The sequence below is a fragment of the Euprymna scolopes genome, chromosome 38 (assembly GCF_053919585.1).
Source record: "Euprymna scolopes isolate OS-2025 chromosome 38, ASM5391958v1, whole genome shotgun sequence".
NCBI classification, from domain to species: Eukaryota; Metazoa; Mollusca; class Cephalopoda; order Sepiida; family Sepiolidae; genus Euprymna; species Euprymna scolopes.
Window position 1 is genome coordinate 26811377 of NC_136519.1, and position 15192 is coordinate 26826568.

The 15192-nt window shown below is 32.5% G+C and overlaps 1 protein-coding gene across 2 annotated transcripts in view; it reads right to left on the reverse strand.

Moving 5' to 3' along the window:
- Positions 1 to 14866, reverse strand: part of LOC145263104 (calcitonin receptor-like) — a 379387-nt gene extending 364521 nt beyond the window's left edge. For both annotated transcript variants that reach the window (XM_080120034.1, XM_080120035.1), the window contains exon 1: positions 14332 to 14866. The gene's annotated coding sequence lies outside the window, so the exon portion shown is untranslated. The remainder of the gene's footprint in view (positions 1 to 14331) is intronic.
- Between the last annotated feature and the right edge of the window lie 326 nt (positions 14867 to 15192).

The window sequence follows — 15192 nt, forward strand, 5'->3', positions numbered from 1 at the left end:
ATTTTTCTTTTATAAATATTATTGGAATTTTTCCTTTTTTCCTTGAACACATGTTTGTGATTTTTTCCATGGATTTCTGCCTTTGAATTATTATGGACCATTTTCTTCCAATTACGGGATTTCCTTGGATTTTGCTTGTGCAAATGGAAATTAAATTAACTTTCTTGAAGTTATACGTTTGGATTTTACCGTCACTGGATTTTTTTATCTTCCACCAGACTATCCATTCATGTGTAATCACATTTTTCTTCACCATATTCCCTCTGCTTCACTTTTTTTGTTTTCAAGTAAGATCTTTGACTTACTCGTTGTTTCATCAAATACTTTTGCATGCAAAATCCGATCCCGCATTTTGCTAATTCCTACCCTCTGATGAGAAGGAAAGTATTTCTTCGAAACTCCGCGAATTAAGAACTATCCATTTATCTAGTGTTTCCTTTTAAACTGTTTTTAACTCATTTCAAAGTGTTTTTTAACTCATTTCAAAGTGTTTTTTAACATGTTTTATTAACTGTTTGCTCGTATATATATATATATATATATATATATATATATATATATATATATATATATATATATACATATACTTCAGAATAAAATTATCTAATAATCAACTGGTATGGTAACCTGTTATTATAAGATTTTCAAAATATTACTGGCAGTAATATTCTATAAGTACTATCCCACCTAAATAAAAATTGCTCGATATAAAATTAATCAAATTTTAGTCATTCAATAAATTTAAAAAATTATAACGTGAAATGGTTAAATTTCATATCAAAAGATTTTTATTATTCTATGTAAGACAAAGAATACATCTGAAATATTATAACTCTTTATCCTATAGTTTCTCTCATTTTGCATGGCCTGAATGTCTACTGACTATAGGATTTCGATGTCTACCATCTATAATTTTTTTTAATTTATTGAATGACTAAAATTATATATATATATATATATATATATATATATATATATATATATATCCTGTGGTCCCCTTTTTAATAGATGTAACAACCGGTCTCGAAAACAAGATGCAAGAAAGAAGATTCACAGAGTTTTATTATTATACTAGCAAAAGTACCCCTCGTTGACTGGGTTCAAAAACAGCCTACAGAAAATGGACTCTGATTTATGAAAGTACTAGCGTGGGTACCCGGCGTTGCCCGGGTGTTTGGAGGTGTGTGTGGTGTTAAATAAAAAAGAAACCAGAGTGGGGGGTAAAAGTTGGTAGGATCGAACCTGAAGCCCTGAGGCAAAGTTTGAAAATAAAATCGGCCAGCCAGAATGAGTTACTGAAAGATGTTTGAATTTATTTAAGTAAGAATCAAAGTGACAGGTGCGCGCACGGAAGTCGTCGAGCGTTACGACGACGACGACGACGACGACGACGACGTCGATGACCAGGTTTGTTTGTTATAAGCAAAGTAAAAAAAAAAAAAACGTTAAAACTTAAGCGGGGGGGGGGGGTAATAAAAACATTGAAAAATAAACACAAAAAACTAATGTAAGGCAAACGAACGATGAAAACAGAAAACGAACACGTGAAAAATGGCTTAAATAAGCCTGTTTCGATATTAAAATTTTAAAAATTGGTGGGTACCCGGGTGTTTTTGGGCGTGTGGTTGGGGTGAATAAGCAAAGTAAAAAAAAAAAAACAGACAAACGATCGTTACGTGAAAAATGGCTTAAATAACACTGGTTCAATATTTAAATTTAAAAAATCGAAAAAAAAAATGACATCTCACACCACGATTCGAACCCAAAACGTTTAGATAATGAACTAATGCGCTAATCAACTGACCTAACGTGACGTACATAAAATTTAGTTAGTTTTTCAACTATTTAAAGTAAATCAGTTCGTGACGTCAACTAACGCATGCGTAGGACCGTTTTTGTTGACACCCCCTGTGGAAAATTGTCGATTTCGGGGTGAAAAAATTAACGTTTTTGGCCAATTTTTCGATATTTCTCGAGCAAAGGATGAAGCTTCAATATGATACCGAGTTTGTGAATTTTCGTCGTGTCCGTCGAAAGTTTTTAGCAGACACACAAACATACACACATACACATATACATACATACTTTTATATATATAGATAGATTTCCTTAATGAAATGTTCATGTATTTTTTATTAATGTTGCAAGTATTTCATGCATGCGAACTTTGCCAAGTGACAACAAGCCGGCAAACCTATGTAGTCCTAAACATAGAGACAAGGAAGGACAGTTTCATGGAAAAATATAGAAACTTACATTCACCCAACATATTATTATAGTTTTAAAAAGTGAAAAGCTCTTTTAGAAAGAGTCTTCAGGTGGGGAGGCCTCATGTTTTGACAAGCTTCTGGGCTTGACTTTTACTTCTGATCTTAAATGGAACACATACATTAAATCCGTTGCCAAAGCCCGCTGGAAAAATGGTGGGATCCTTCTATCGATCCAGTAGATATCTCACTGCTGATGCAATTCTCTATCTATATCAGAGCCAGGTACGTCCAAGGATGGAGTACTGTTGCCACATTTGGGACGGGGTTGCTAGAAAGGACTTATCTTGCCTTGATAGTGTTCAAAATAGACTTCGTAGCCTCGTAGGTTATGTCCTTTTCTCTTCCTTGCAACCTCTTTCTCACAGAAGAGATGTCGCGAGTATGTCTCTGCTTTATCGTTATTCTTATGGAAAGTGCTCGGCTGAGCTTCAATCTATGCCCCCCTCGCTAAACTTTCACAAGAAACACCCGTCTAACAGAAAACACTATCATTAATTTCACCCACTCTTTATCTGTGCCTAAGCCTAAACGTAGATTCCATGAACAAAGCTTCTTTCTTAGAACTGTACGCCTATTGAATTGTCTTCTGTCTTCCTGCTTTCTAGCTGACTACAATATGGTTGTCTTCAAGTCTAACGTAAACAAGTTCTTGATGAGCCGTTCCATATAAGTTAACAAGTTTACCGAATTTCCATTACTATCGATTACTATATTGTCCAATTTATACTGTAAACTCGTTAACCCTTATCCTCGAGTGGCCTCTTGGCCTTGATAAGTGATGATACCTATGTAAAAAAAAGTGTCAGTTGCGCGCAGAGTTTGGCTTTTTACATAAAACGCCATGGTCCGAAGTCTTGCACTTATTGATGTGTCCAAGAATCTCTGACTATTGTTTAAGAAAGATATCCAACGTTTGACACTTTTAAAAATGTCAATATTTGTCTCGCTTTTATGAATCCGTCGAGGAAAAAAGAAAAGTGTTAGCTATTTTCGATTAAAACGTGATCGATCGAACGAAGAACGAAATAGGCTCTAAAATCTAAAAGCATGGTAGACCAAAAATAAATATATTTTAAACCAATTAGCGCCTATGGCCTCTGTTTTTTAGAACCAGAAAGATAATTACCCATATTTCAAGCAACATCAACACTTTGCAGTAGTGACGGACGATTCCAATATATTTTCCCGATTCTGATACCATTGTAACGCTACCCAATGGCCAACACGTCTACACGCGGGACCCACACATTGCAAACTCAGTCGCAAAGGAACTGGAATCAAGTAATAACTCAAGCTCACTTTATTGTAACATTATTCTCTCGTCAGCGTAGTGACATCCCTCGCACGATCGTTTTCTCCAACGCCTCTAAAATGATCTCAAACGTTATTCCGTCTCTAACGTGATCATTTTTTAAATCCTTATTTTCCCTACCGGTGACATCATTTCGCAAGCATTTGTATACGCGCGTTCGCGTTATGTTACACAATTACTGATCGTGTTTTAATTTTCCGATTCTGATACAATTATCGATTCTGATTTTGATACTTCTAAAATGTTTATATTTATATATTTTTGGATCAACGTAAAACAAAACGTTTTTCAGTTTTTTGTATTATGTGAAAATAGATATGTTATGTAATCGCCGGGCAATGCCGGGTAGAAAACATTTATACAGTTATCTATCTATCTATCTATCTATCTATCTATCTATCTATCTATCTGTCTGTCTAATTTTCTATATGTCTAGCGGAGTAAACAATAGATTGAATCGTGGGAAACAATTAAGTTTGAGCGAGCATTGCAGAGGCAGAAAGGGCCATAGAGTATTGTTGTGACAAATATTAAACTGGGTGGCCGATCAAGTTGCACCGAAAGGTATGTAAACAAGGGCCGGATCTGAAAGGTTCCAGCTTTAATAAACTGAGTTAATTTTAGTTAGTTGGGTTCAAGACACCAAAGAGATAAGATGGGTTTGGCAAGTCTCCCAAAAAGGGGGCGACGGTTTCCAAATGGGGGCAGAGAAACCACAAGCCAAAGGTCGTTCTGCTGTGACCAAACGTCTTTGAGTGAATAAGATTATATATATATATATATATATATATATATATATATATATATATATATATATATATATATATATATATATATATAAACACTCTGCATCTTAGGTTCCTGGCCTGAAGTGTCTTCGTTAAAACAGGTTCCAGCTCCCCCAAAATTATCGACAAATCTCCCAGAGGCCCAGTAGAAGACAGGTATGTCGTTACGTATATGTTACTGTTCTGACACACACGCACCCACACTCAGAGACCAGACGAGCACAGCCGTTAAGACAGACTTATGCACTAGACATTCACGACCTGATAAAAGGAGTTAAACAGTTAATTAAAAGGAAATAAACACACCCAATAGATTACACACACACACACACACGCGCGCGCACACACACACACACACACACACACACACACACACACACACACACACACACACACACACACACACACTGTATAGCATATAACAGGTACAGAGACCAGAAATGACAATTTCACGGAGAAATATATTGACTTCAACTCACACAACAAATGATTAAAATGTCGAAAAAGTGAAACGTCCTTTTGAAAAAAACCTCTAGGTTTAAGTATCATATGCAGCCAGAGTTGGCCTTTAATATAAAATGCCGTGTCCCGAAATCTTGCACTTATTAATGTGTCGAAGAAGGTATTACTATTGTTTTAGTTGTTCTCGAGAAATGGAGATGTCCAACCTTTTGGCACTTATTAAAATGTCAAAGAAGGTCTCATGTAATCATCTTAGAAGAATGTCTTAGCTATTTTAAACTTGAACGTGGTCGATCGAACAAAGAACGAAAAGCCTCTTACGGGCTAAAAACGTGTCAGACCAAACAAAACGTTTTGTTTTATTTTTTTAACTCATTAGCGCAAATAGTCCCTTTTAAGGGCAAGAAGGATTACCAAACATTTCCCAGCAATATCTGTATTTTTCCAAAATATCTATAATTCGTGCATTCATTCTTGTTGCGGACTTTTATCCTCATTTTCATATATGTTGGTTGTTTCACCACGTTTCGGCCAACTAAACCTCTGGGCTTAACCATGACACGATAGGAATGTCGAGTCTTGTAACTTATTTCCAGTAATTACTGCCTTCCATAGTTGTTGTCTCGCCACGTTTTGGCCAACTAATCCTCTGGCCTGCTTTGGGTAGAATTGAAACTTCAGGCAATGTTACTTATAACCGTAGAGACTCAAAAGCCACGCCACAGGGCTCGTGGCGTAGTGTATAGAGCTGTTGAGGCTCTACGATTCCAAACGAACAATATCTGAAGCTTCAATTCTACCCAAAGCAGATCAGAGGATTAGTCGGCGTACTGAATGGAGGTGTTGAGTCTTTGAAGAAGTTCAGGAGTTTAATTAGTCGAAGCAGTTCGCTAAAAGAATGAATGCACAAGTTATGAATCGTCATCCCAAAGGATTCCACGAATAATTAGAAAAAAAAAAAAAAAAAAAAAAGTATTTATAGTTCGTCATAAAGAGTGGCATGTCTTTAAATCTTAGGACTATTATCTGATGTATAATGGCCACACTAGTGTTTTAGTTTTTAGTATATGTGACAATCAAAAACGTAAGGAAACAATCAGTTTTATCTATTATTCAATCAAAATATTTTAGTAAGTATTCCTAACGAAATGTTATATTATCTAGTACGAATTAGTGCTTCATTTATGAATTCAAATAAAAATTTTTCACAATAAATTTTTACAAATATTATCTTGTATATGTTTTGGTAAATAAAATAAATAAAACAAAAAGACCGCTAATGGTTTAATTTCTAACCATTGCTCTCCCTAAATCAAAACGGCGGAAACGGATACAGATGATACAAATATGCAACGGAAGCCAACAAACATGAAACGAAACACGGAACCATACAGAAACAGCAAATAAAACCTTTCCCAGTTTTAACACGTCTTGTGTTAACATATTTAATGTATTATTTCATTTACAGAAATATAAAAAAATGAACTTTTTCTTTATTTTTTATTGTTTCGTGTGTGAACGGAGAAACCATACAAATATGTTTCGTTTGAAGAAATTGTTTTGGTTTTGACAATTCCCGTTTTATCATAAAACAATAATACTAAAAGACTCTTACTTCTTTTTACATTTCTTTAATTTAAGTTTTTCGTTTTAACAAAAAAATAAGCTTTTATTTATTTTTACATTTCTTTAATTTAAGTTTTTCGTTTTAACAAAAAAAAACTTTTACTTTTTTTTTACATTTCTTTAATTTAAGTTTTTCGTTTTAACAAAAAAATAAGCTTTTATTTTTTACATTTCTTTAATGTAATTTTTTGTGTTAACAATAAATAATAAACTTTTATGTTTTTACATTTCTTTAATTTAAGGTTTTTTTGTTTAACAATAAAATAAAAATCTTGATTTTTGTACATTTCTTTAATTTCAGTTTTTTTTGTTTTAATAATAAATAATAATAAACTTTTACTTTTTTACATTTCTTAATTTAAGTTTTTATTTTAACAATAAAAAATAATAAAATTTATTTTTTACATTTCTTTAATTAAAGTTTTTTTGTTTTAACATTAGCGTTAATTTATTTTTTTGTTTTAACAATAAAAAATAATACAATTTATTTTTTACATTTCTTTAATTAAAGTTTGTTGTTTTAACATTAGCGTTAATTTATTTTTTGTTTTAACAATAAAAAATAATAAAATTAATTTTTTATACTTCTTTAATTAAAGTTTGTTTTTGTTTTAACATTAGTGTTAATTTATTTTTTTGTTTTAACAATAAAAAATAATAAAATTTATTTTTTACATTTCTTTAATTAAAGTTTTTTCTTTTAACATTAGCGTTAATTTATTTTTTTGTTTTAACAATAAAAAATAATAAAATTTATTTTTTTACATTTCTTTAATTAAAGTTTTTTGTTTTAACATTAGCGTTAATTTATTTTTTTGTTTTAACAATAAAAAATAATAAAATTTATTTTTTACATTTCTTTAATTAAAGTTTTTTGTTTTAACATTAGCGTTAATTTATTTTTTTGTTTTAACAATAAAAAATAATAAAATTTATTTTTACATTTCTTTAATAAAAGTTTTTTGTTTTAACATTAGCGTTAATTTATTTTTTTGTTTTAACAATAAAAAATAATAAAATTTATTTTTTACATTTCTTTAATTAAAGTTTTTTGTTTTAACATTAGCGTTAATTTATTTTTTTGTTTTAACAATAAAACATAATAAAATTTATTTTTACATTTCTTTAATAAAAGTCTTTTGTTTTAACATTAGCGTTAATTTATTTTTTGTTTTAACAATAAAAAATAATAAAATTTATTTTTTACATTTCTTTAATTAAAGTTTTTTGTTTTAACATCAGCGTTAATTTATTTTTTGTTTTAACAATAAAAAATAATAAAATTTATTTTTTACATTTCTTTAATAAAAGTCTTTTGTTTTAACATTAGCGTTAATTTATTTTTTGTTTTAACAATAAAAAATAATAAAATTTATTTTTTACATTTCTTTAATTAAAGTCTTTTGTTTTAACATTAGCGTTAATTTATTTTTTGTTTTAACAATAAAAAATAATAAAATTTATTTTTTACATTTCTTTAATAAAAGTTTTTTGTTTTAACATTAGCGTTATAACGAAACAGTAAAAAATAAAAATGTTTTTATTTTTTATTTTATATATTTTTTCTGTATAGTTTCGTGTTTCTTTTCATGCTTGGTAGATTCCGTTTTGTATTTGAATCAATTAAATCCATTTCCGTTGTCTTGGTTTAGGGAGCGTAATTGCTAGATGTTGACTAATTAGGTTATCGTAAGAAAAAACAAAACATTTGTAAAACAATTCAACAACTGAAAGCATGTTTTGTTAAAATAATCATGAGCACAGAAATAATTTCGATTTTTATGTTCTCAATCTGTGAGATAAAATCTGATTGTTTGTATTTCTTGTCTTGATCGAACTATTGTTCTTATCTTGAGTGTTATTTGTGTACGTTTTGGTCGGATTGGCTTTAGAGCGTCCTCAGATATGTTAGTTGTTGTTTGGAAAAGAAAAGCGAACAGTTAGTGGCTCAGTAAAATTTTCGTATTCTTTGAGTTAGTACCTGATTTATTGGTTATGGTTTCGTGAATATTTAGACTAATCCGTTCGAAATGTTGCAGAAATAACACTTAGGGTTTGAACAATTGCTCGATCAAGACAATAATATAATTTGTAATATGATTTTGAATTTTTTTAATCTATCATAGCGGATTAGAAGTTAATAAAATCTATGAAATATTTTTATGCATTATTTTATTATAAAACTATTATTCATATTTATGATGATGATCTTGGCTAAGAAATAACTGAGAGTAATAGCATATAACAAATCTGTGCCTGACTTTATATAGAGGTATGCCCAATATTTGAAACATTAACAACATAGTCTTTTTTTAGAACCCCAAAAATGATTAACCCTATGTCAGCAACATTAACACTCTCCGCAGATATCTATAAATACTAGTGACGGGAGGATTTCAATATTTTTTTACCGATTCCGATACAATTACCGATTCCGAGTCTTTTTGAATTTCTGAAGATATAAGTTGTTTATTTGGGGGTTAGATGACAGTAAAAACCCATGTAATATATGCATATATTTTCATAAACGTAAATATGCATCCGTGGGGAGAGATCAATAGATATTAGTTTTACTGGCAATTTAAAATCAATAAATATTGGCCATTTCCTCATTAATACGAGTCATCAAACGTAAAAGTTTAAACAAAAAAATAACAATAAAAACAATAAAAAGAATAGTTTTTGGTATCGGAAAAAAGGTATAAATTGTACCGAATTCCGAGACCAATTAATCATCCCAACACTTATAAGGCATGAAGATTTGGGAATCTTTCAAGATTTTTCCTATCTAATATATATCGACTACATTGATATATCAGTTTTCAGTATACCCCGAAAATCAAGAGTGGAAAAATAGAATCAGTTTCATCTATTATTCAATCAATATTTTTGATTAGTAGTCATTATATATATATATATATATATATATATATATATATATATATATATATATATATATATATATATATATACCATTCACTGGACAAAGCAGGGGAGGGTAAAACGGTAGCTCTAGATATATCTAAGGCTTTTGACAGAGTATGGCATAAAGGTCATCTCAAGAAAATCAAACCATACGGTACCACTGGACGATTACTTAACATAATTAAATCCTTAGATTAGATAAAAATCCAGGTTATCCTCGAGTGTTGTACATCTAAACAATATGATATAAATGCGGTAGTGCCTCAAGGTTCTATCCTTGAACCTTTATAATTCCCAATACTCATAAATGACCTCCCCGACAAAATTGCCCCTGCGATGGGTATATATGATGAAGACACCACGCTCTATAACATGCACGACAGGGAAACTAAAGAACACATATCTAAAGAAATGGCAGAAACACTAGAGGATGACCTCCAATCTGTAGTGGAATGGGGACATAAATGGATGGTCACATTCAATGCTGCCAAGACTAAGCTTGTTTCCTTCAATAATTACAAGACAACTCCTCTACCTCCAATAAAAATGGCCAAGAACACATTATCTGAAAATACTTCTTTTAAACTCCTCAGCCTAACGTTCACAGGAAACATGAGTTGGAACAATTACATTGAGAGCAATACCAGGATCGCTACGAAGAAGGTAGGTTCTCGCTACTGTGCTAGAAAGCTACTGACGCATGAAAGTATCCTGTACCTCTATAAGGCCACCATTCGCCCATGTATAGAGTATTGTTGTCACATTTGGGCTGGTGTATCTGCTACTAGTCTCTCGCCCCTAGACAAGATCCAAAATAGAGTCCAACCTGATAGGTCTTGAACTGTCATCTAAGCTTCAGTCTCTGTCCCACCGACGAAATGTTGCAAGCCTCTGCCTGTTCTACAAGTATTTTAATGGTGAATGCTCTGACGAACTGCAAGTACATGTGTCCCCACGACGTAAATACCTTCGACAAACCCGACAAGCAGCTAAATCCCACCCCTACACAGTAGAGATCCCTAGATGTAAGAGAGCCTTCTACTCCAGTAGTTTCTTCTCCAGAACCGCTAGACTTTAGAATCCCATTCCGGCTCCCTGCTTCCCCAACTGTACTGACATGTAGAAGTTCAAGTGTAACGTGAATCGGCATCTTACTGTCAAACTCCCTACATAGTACCCCAGTAGCTTATGTCCTTGATAGTAGCCCCTTACACCAAAGTGGCAATGTGCCTTGTTTGGGGTGAAAATGTAATAATAAAAAAAAATTATAATTATATTCGTTTATGTTTTTTTTAAATCTCTGAGATGAGGTTTCATAATTTGTGCATTCAGTTTTTGTGAACTGTTACCTTCTTCTTCATAGTTATTGCTTCACCGCAACTATAATGATAAGGATAGCAATACCCAAAAGAATTAATAAACGAATTATGAAACCTCATCCAAAATGATTTAAAAAAAAAAAAAAAGCAAGAAAAACAGGAAAAAAAAAAAAATGAAAAAAATAAAAATAAAATAAAGCTTATATATAACCATTCGGTACGGACAAGAAAATGGAAGACCAGATAAGAAAAGAAAAAAAATGAATTCATAAGACCATAAAATGCCACCTTGATCGCTCTTCAGGCCCGTGGCTCAATGGATAGAGGCATCGAGTCTCTACGGATCCAGGTAAGCGCTGTCTAAATATAGCGGGTTCAATCGTACCCAAACAGGTCAAAGGATTAGTTAGCTAAAACGTGCTGAGACAAATATGAAAGGCAGTTATTTCTAGGAATACAGTTACAAGACTCAATATTCCTATCCCGTCGCGATTAATCACCTGAAGAAGGCCAGAGGATGACTTGGCTGAAACGTGGTGAAACAACAACAATTATGAAGATTAGAACAGTAAAAGAATGAATACATGGTTCACCGTAAGCAGCGCACGTTTTTATCTGCAGTGGACATTAATTCGATAACTCTCCTATTAATCAATTAAATTTTAAAAACAATTTTACTCATTTACGTTTTATTTACAAAAGGTCATATATTAAAGAAAATATTTAAGTACTAATCGGTTTAGCATGAGCATCCCAACGGACAGAGCCTCTTTAGACGCATCAAAACTCAGAAACAATTGCGACACGTTTTTGAATTAAAAAAAAAATACTGAGTTTGCAAAGCCAGTAAAAAAAAACGAAACAAACAAAAAAAAAAAAAAAGAAAAAAACAAAGACAGTAAAAAAGTTAATCCCAAATTAATTTCCGTTCGCTATGTTTACTTTCTCTACTTCCTCTCTCTTTCTCTCTCGAGCTATGTGTTAAATAGAATTACTATCTGTGAGGATATTCTCTTTTGTTTTTAATGGACTATTCAAAACTTATATTATTTGGACTGAACCCTTTATTTACTTCGAAATTTTGTATAAGTTTTCGAATTCGATATAAATATTTCAAATTTCGAAAAGAGGTATCTGAAAGAAGACAGGAATACATCGACCGAAACTTTGTGAAAAAACAAAAAACAAAAAAAAAAAACCAATCAAAATTAGAATATTATTCCGAATGATATAAAATATACAAATGAAAAAGATTTGGGAACATATTTCAATCACTTTAGTCTTTTCATTTTTTTAAAAACTATTTGTGGCTATTAATAAGCAGAGAAAGAGCAAAAGAGGGAAGGGAGGAGAGAGAATGGAGAAAAGAGGGAAGTGGAAGCGAGAGTTATATATAGTATACATTGAGAGTGAAGGTTACAAATAACATTCAGAGAGAGAGAGAGAGAGAGAGAGAGAGAAGAAGAAGAAGAAGAAGAAGAAGAAGAAGAAGAAGAAGAAGAAGAAGAAGAAGAAGAAGAAGTTGGTGATAGTTGGTAAAACTTACAACTAAATGACAAACCGGCGACAGGGCTTATTTCAAACTTAAGCGTGATAGTCAAGATTAACTTCAAAATTTCAAAACTCAGACACATATTTTAGTTGCAAATCTTGGACAGAGGACACCGGCCGAAATTTTGTGACCCCCCCCCCCAAAAAAAAAAAAAATAAACAAAAAACAAAATAAGGACATTAGTCTGAATGCACACGAAAAAGATTTTTCCGTCACTTTATTCATTTTTTTTTTTTTAATTACTTGCTACTATCAATAAGCAGAGCCAGAGAGAGAAACGGAGAGAGAGAGAATAGAGAAAAGAGAGATGTGGAAGCGAGAGTTATAACTATAGTAAAAATTGAGAGCGAAGGTTCTAGTAGAATACAAAGAGAGATAGAGAGAGAGTATGTGTGAAAGTGATAGACAGGAAGTTGGTAAAACTTACAACTAAATGACAAAGCGGCGACAGGGCTTATTTCAAACTTAAGCGTGATAGTCAAGATTAACTTAAAAACTTCAGAAACTCGGACTCAATTTTAGTTGCAAATTTTGGACAAAATATACATCGGCTGGAACTTTGTTGGAGAAAAAAACAAACAAAAAAAAAACAACCAAAAAATACAACCAAAATAAGGACAATAGTCTGAATGCACACGAAAAAGATTTTTCCATCATTTTATTTTTTTTTTCTTGCCACTATTTATAAGCAGAGAAAGAGTGAAAGAGAGAGAGAGAGAGAGAGAATAGAGGAAAGAGAGATGAGGAAGCGAGAGTTATAGGTATAGTATAAATTGAGAGCGAAGGTTACAATAACATACAGAGAGAGAGAGAGAGAGAGAGAGAGAGAGAGAGAGAGAGAGGGTGAGAGTGATAGACAGAACGTTGGTAATAGACGAACAACTTATTAAATTAGACTTTTACCAAATGAATGCTTGTCAATCTTTCAATGTAAAACTATCTTCTTTTTACATGCGAAAAATTGTTAACGCAACAGAAAAATACTTCTTTTTAATAAGTTCAAAACAATTGACGATATCGAGCCTGGATTATTTACAATCTAGCAGTTCAGCCCGGCTTTGTTCAGGCCCTATGCACTGTTCATAACTTTATGTGCATATATATATATATATATATATATATATATATATATATATATATATATATATATTAAAAAGTTTGACTCATGTCCAGGTAATCTACATCTAAAATTTCAAGTGTTTAGATCCAAAATTGGCAGAGGAGTTTGGTAGAGTCTGCAAAGGTCAACTCTTTCAAATTTGACCTCTTGGCAGCTAAATTTTCGCCCCAAAACTTGCTGCATGTTTTTATGTAAAATTTCAAATGTTTAGACCCCAAATTAGTTGAATAGTTTGCTAGAGACCGCACAGGTCAAATCTTTTGAACTTTGACCCCTTGGCAACCAAATTTTTGGCAAAAAAAAAAAAAACGATTAAAAAGCTTGCCATATGTCTGAATACAATTTATGTAAGATTTCACCTGTTTAAACCGATAATTGGCTGAGTAATTTGGTAGAGATGGCAGAGGTCAATTTGTTAAAATTTTGATTCCAAGTTTAACCCTTTAAAATTTATTGTTTTGGACTCAAATCAAATTAAAAACTTTGATCCATGTCTAAGTAACCTACATCTAAAATTTCAAGTGTTTAGACCAAAACTTGGTGGCGTACTTTGGTAGAGTTTGCAAAGGTCAAATCGTTGAACTTTGACCCCTTAACAGCCAAATTTTTGTCCGAAAATCGATTAAAAAGATTTTTCCAAATCTCAAAACCCTTTATGTCAAGTCTCAATTATGTAGACTAAAAATTGACAGAGTAGTTTGGTAGGGAAAGGTTCACACACACAGACAATTTCACTTTTATAGACAGATAGTATGTGCTTTAATGCACGCTCAAATATTCATGTCATGTCTATTTAATTTTTGCGATATTAAGATTTGTTGAAAAAAATTTTTACCGTGAAGGACGGGCGGACCGGCATACGGAAGCGGGGAGGATAGGCTTCTGAAAAACGAATTAAAAAAGCGAAAAAAATAGGAATAAAAACGAAAAAAGAAAAAAGTTGTAGAATTATCTTACCTGTTAAGGAAAAATAGAAACAGAATCGCCGTGAAGCAAAAGTCTTCTTTTTTTTTTCCCCGCCGTTTGACGACTCCAATCACTCCATACGGCAACTCGGAACGACCGTGCAAAAATGCAGCTACGTCGTTTATTTATTTATTTATTTATTATTTTCTTTCTTTCCTTTTTTTTTTTTTTTTTTTTTTTTTACAGATTTGTTTGGGACCGATCAGATACAAAACACATGTGCGTTGCTTGCGTCGTCGACGCTCGGATCGAAAGTGCACTCTTCTGGACAAGTCCTTTCCGGCAACGATAGGATAAAAAAATGGAGGAGGGGGGGGGAGGTTGAGGGGAAAAAAGCAAAAAAAAAAAAAAAAAAGGGAAAAGCAAAGACAACGACGATTGCACAGTATGGAAGGTAAATCCGCCTTCGCTGAGGAGAACGACTGCTAAGAACGGACAGAATTGGAAGACTTGAAGTGTCAAGTTTTCCCGCAATAAAGCCGAACACACGCCGGAATCTTCCAACCTTCTGCTGGAGTGACGACTGGCTGTTCGCATCGGCCGCTGTCAGATCGATCGATACAGGCAAGGGCGCGAACACACACACGCGCGCGCGCACACACGCGCACGTATACACACAGACGTTCTCACTTTTATATAAAGGGTCAGAATTGAAAAAAAAAATTGGTACTTCGGGGTCATCTGATTTTTATCTGTTTGTCAACTGTTTCATGCGGTTCGATAATGGCAAGCTGGTCTAATGGCTATCGCACTTGATTCACTGTCTTTAGGTTTTGGCTTCGATCTCAGCTCGAATATTTTTATACTTACAAGAAGAGAACTGCTTAGAAAAAAAATATATATAATCCTCGC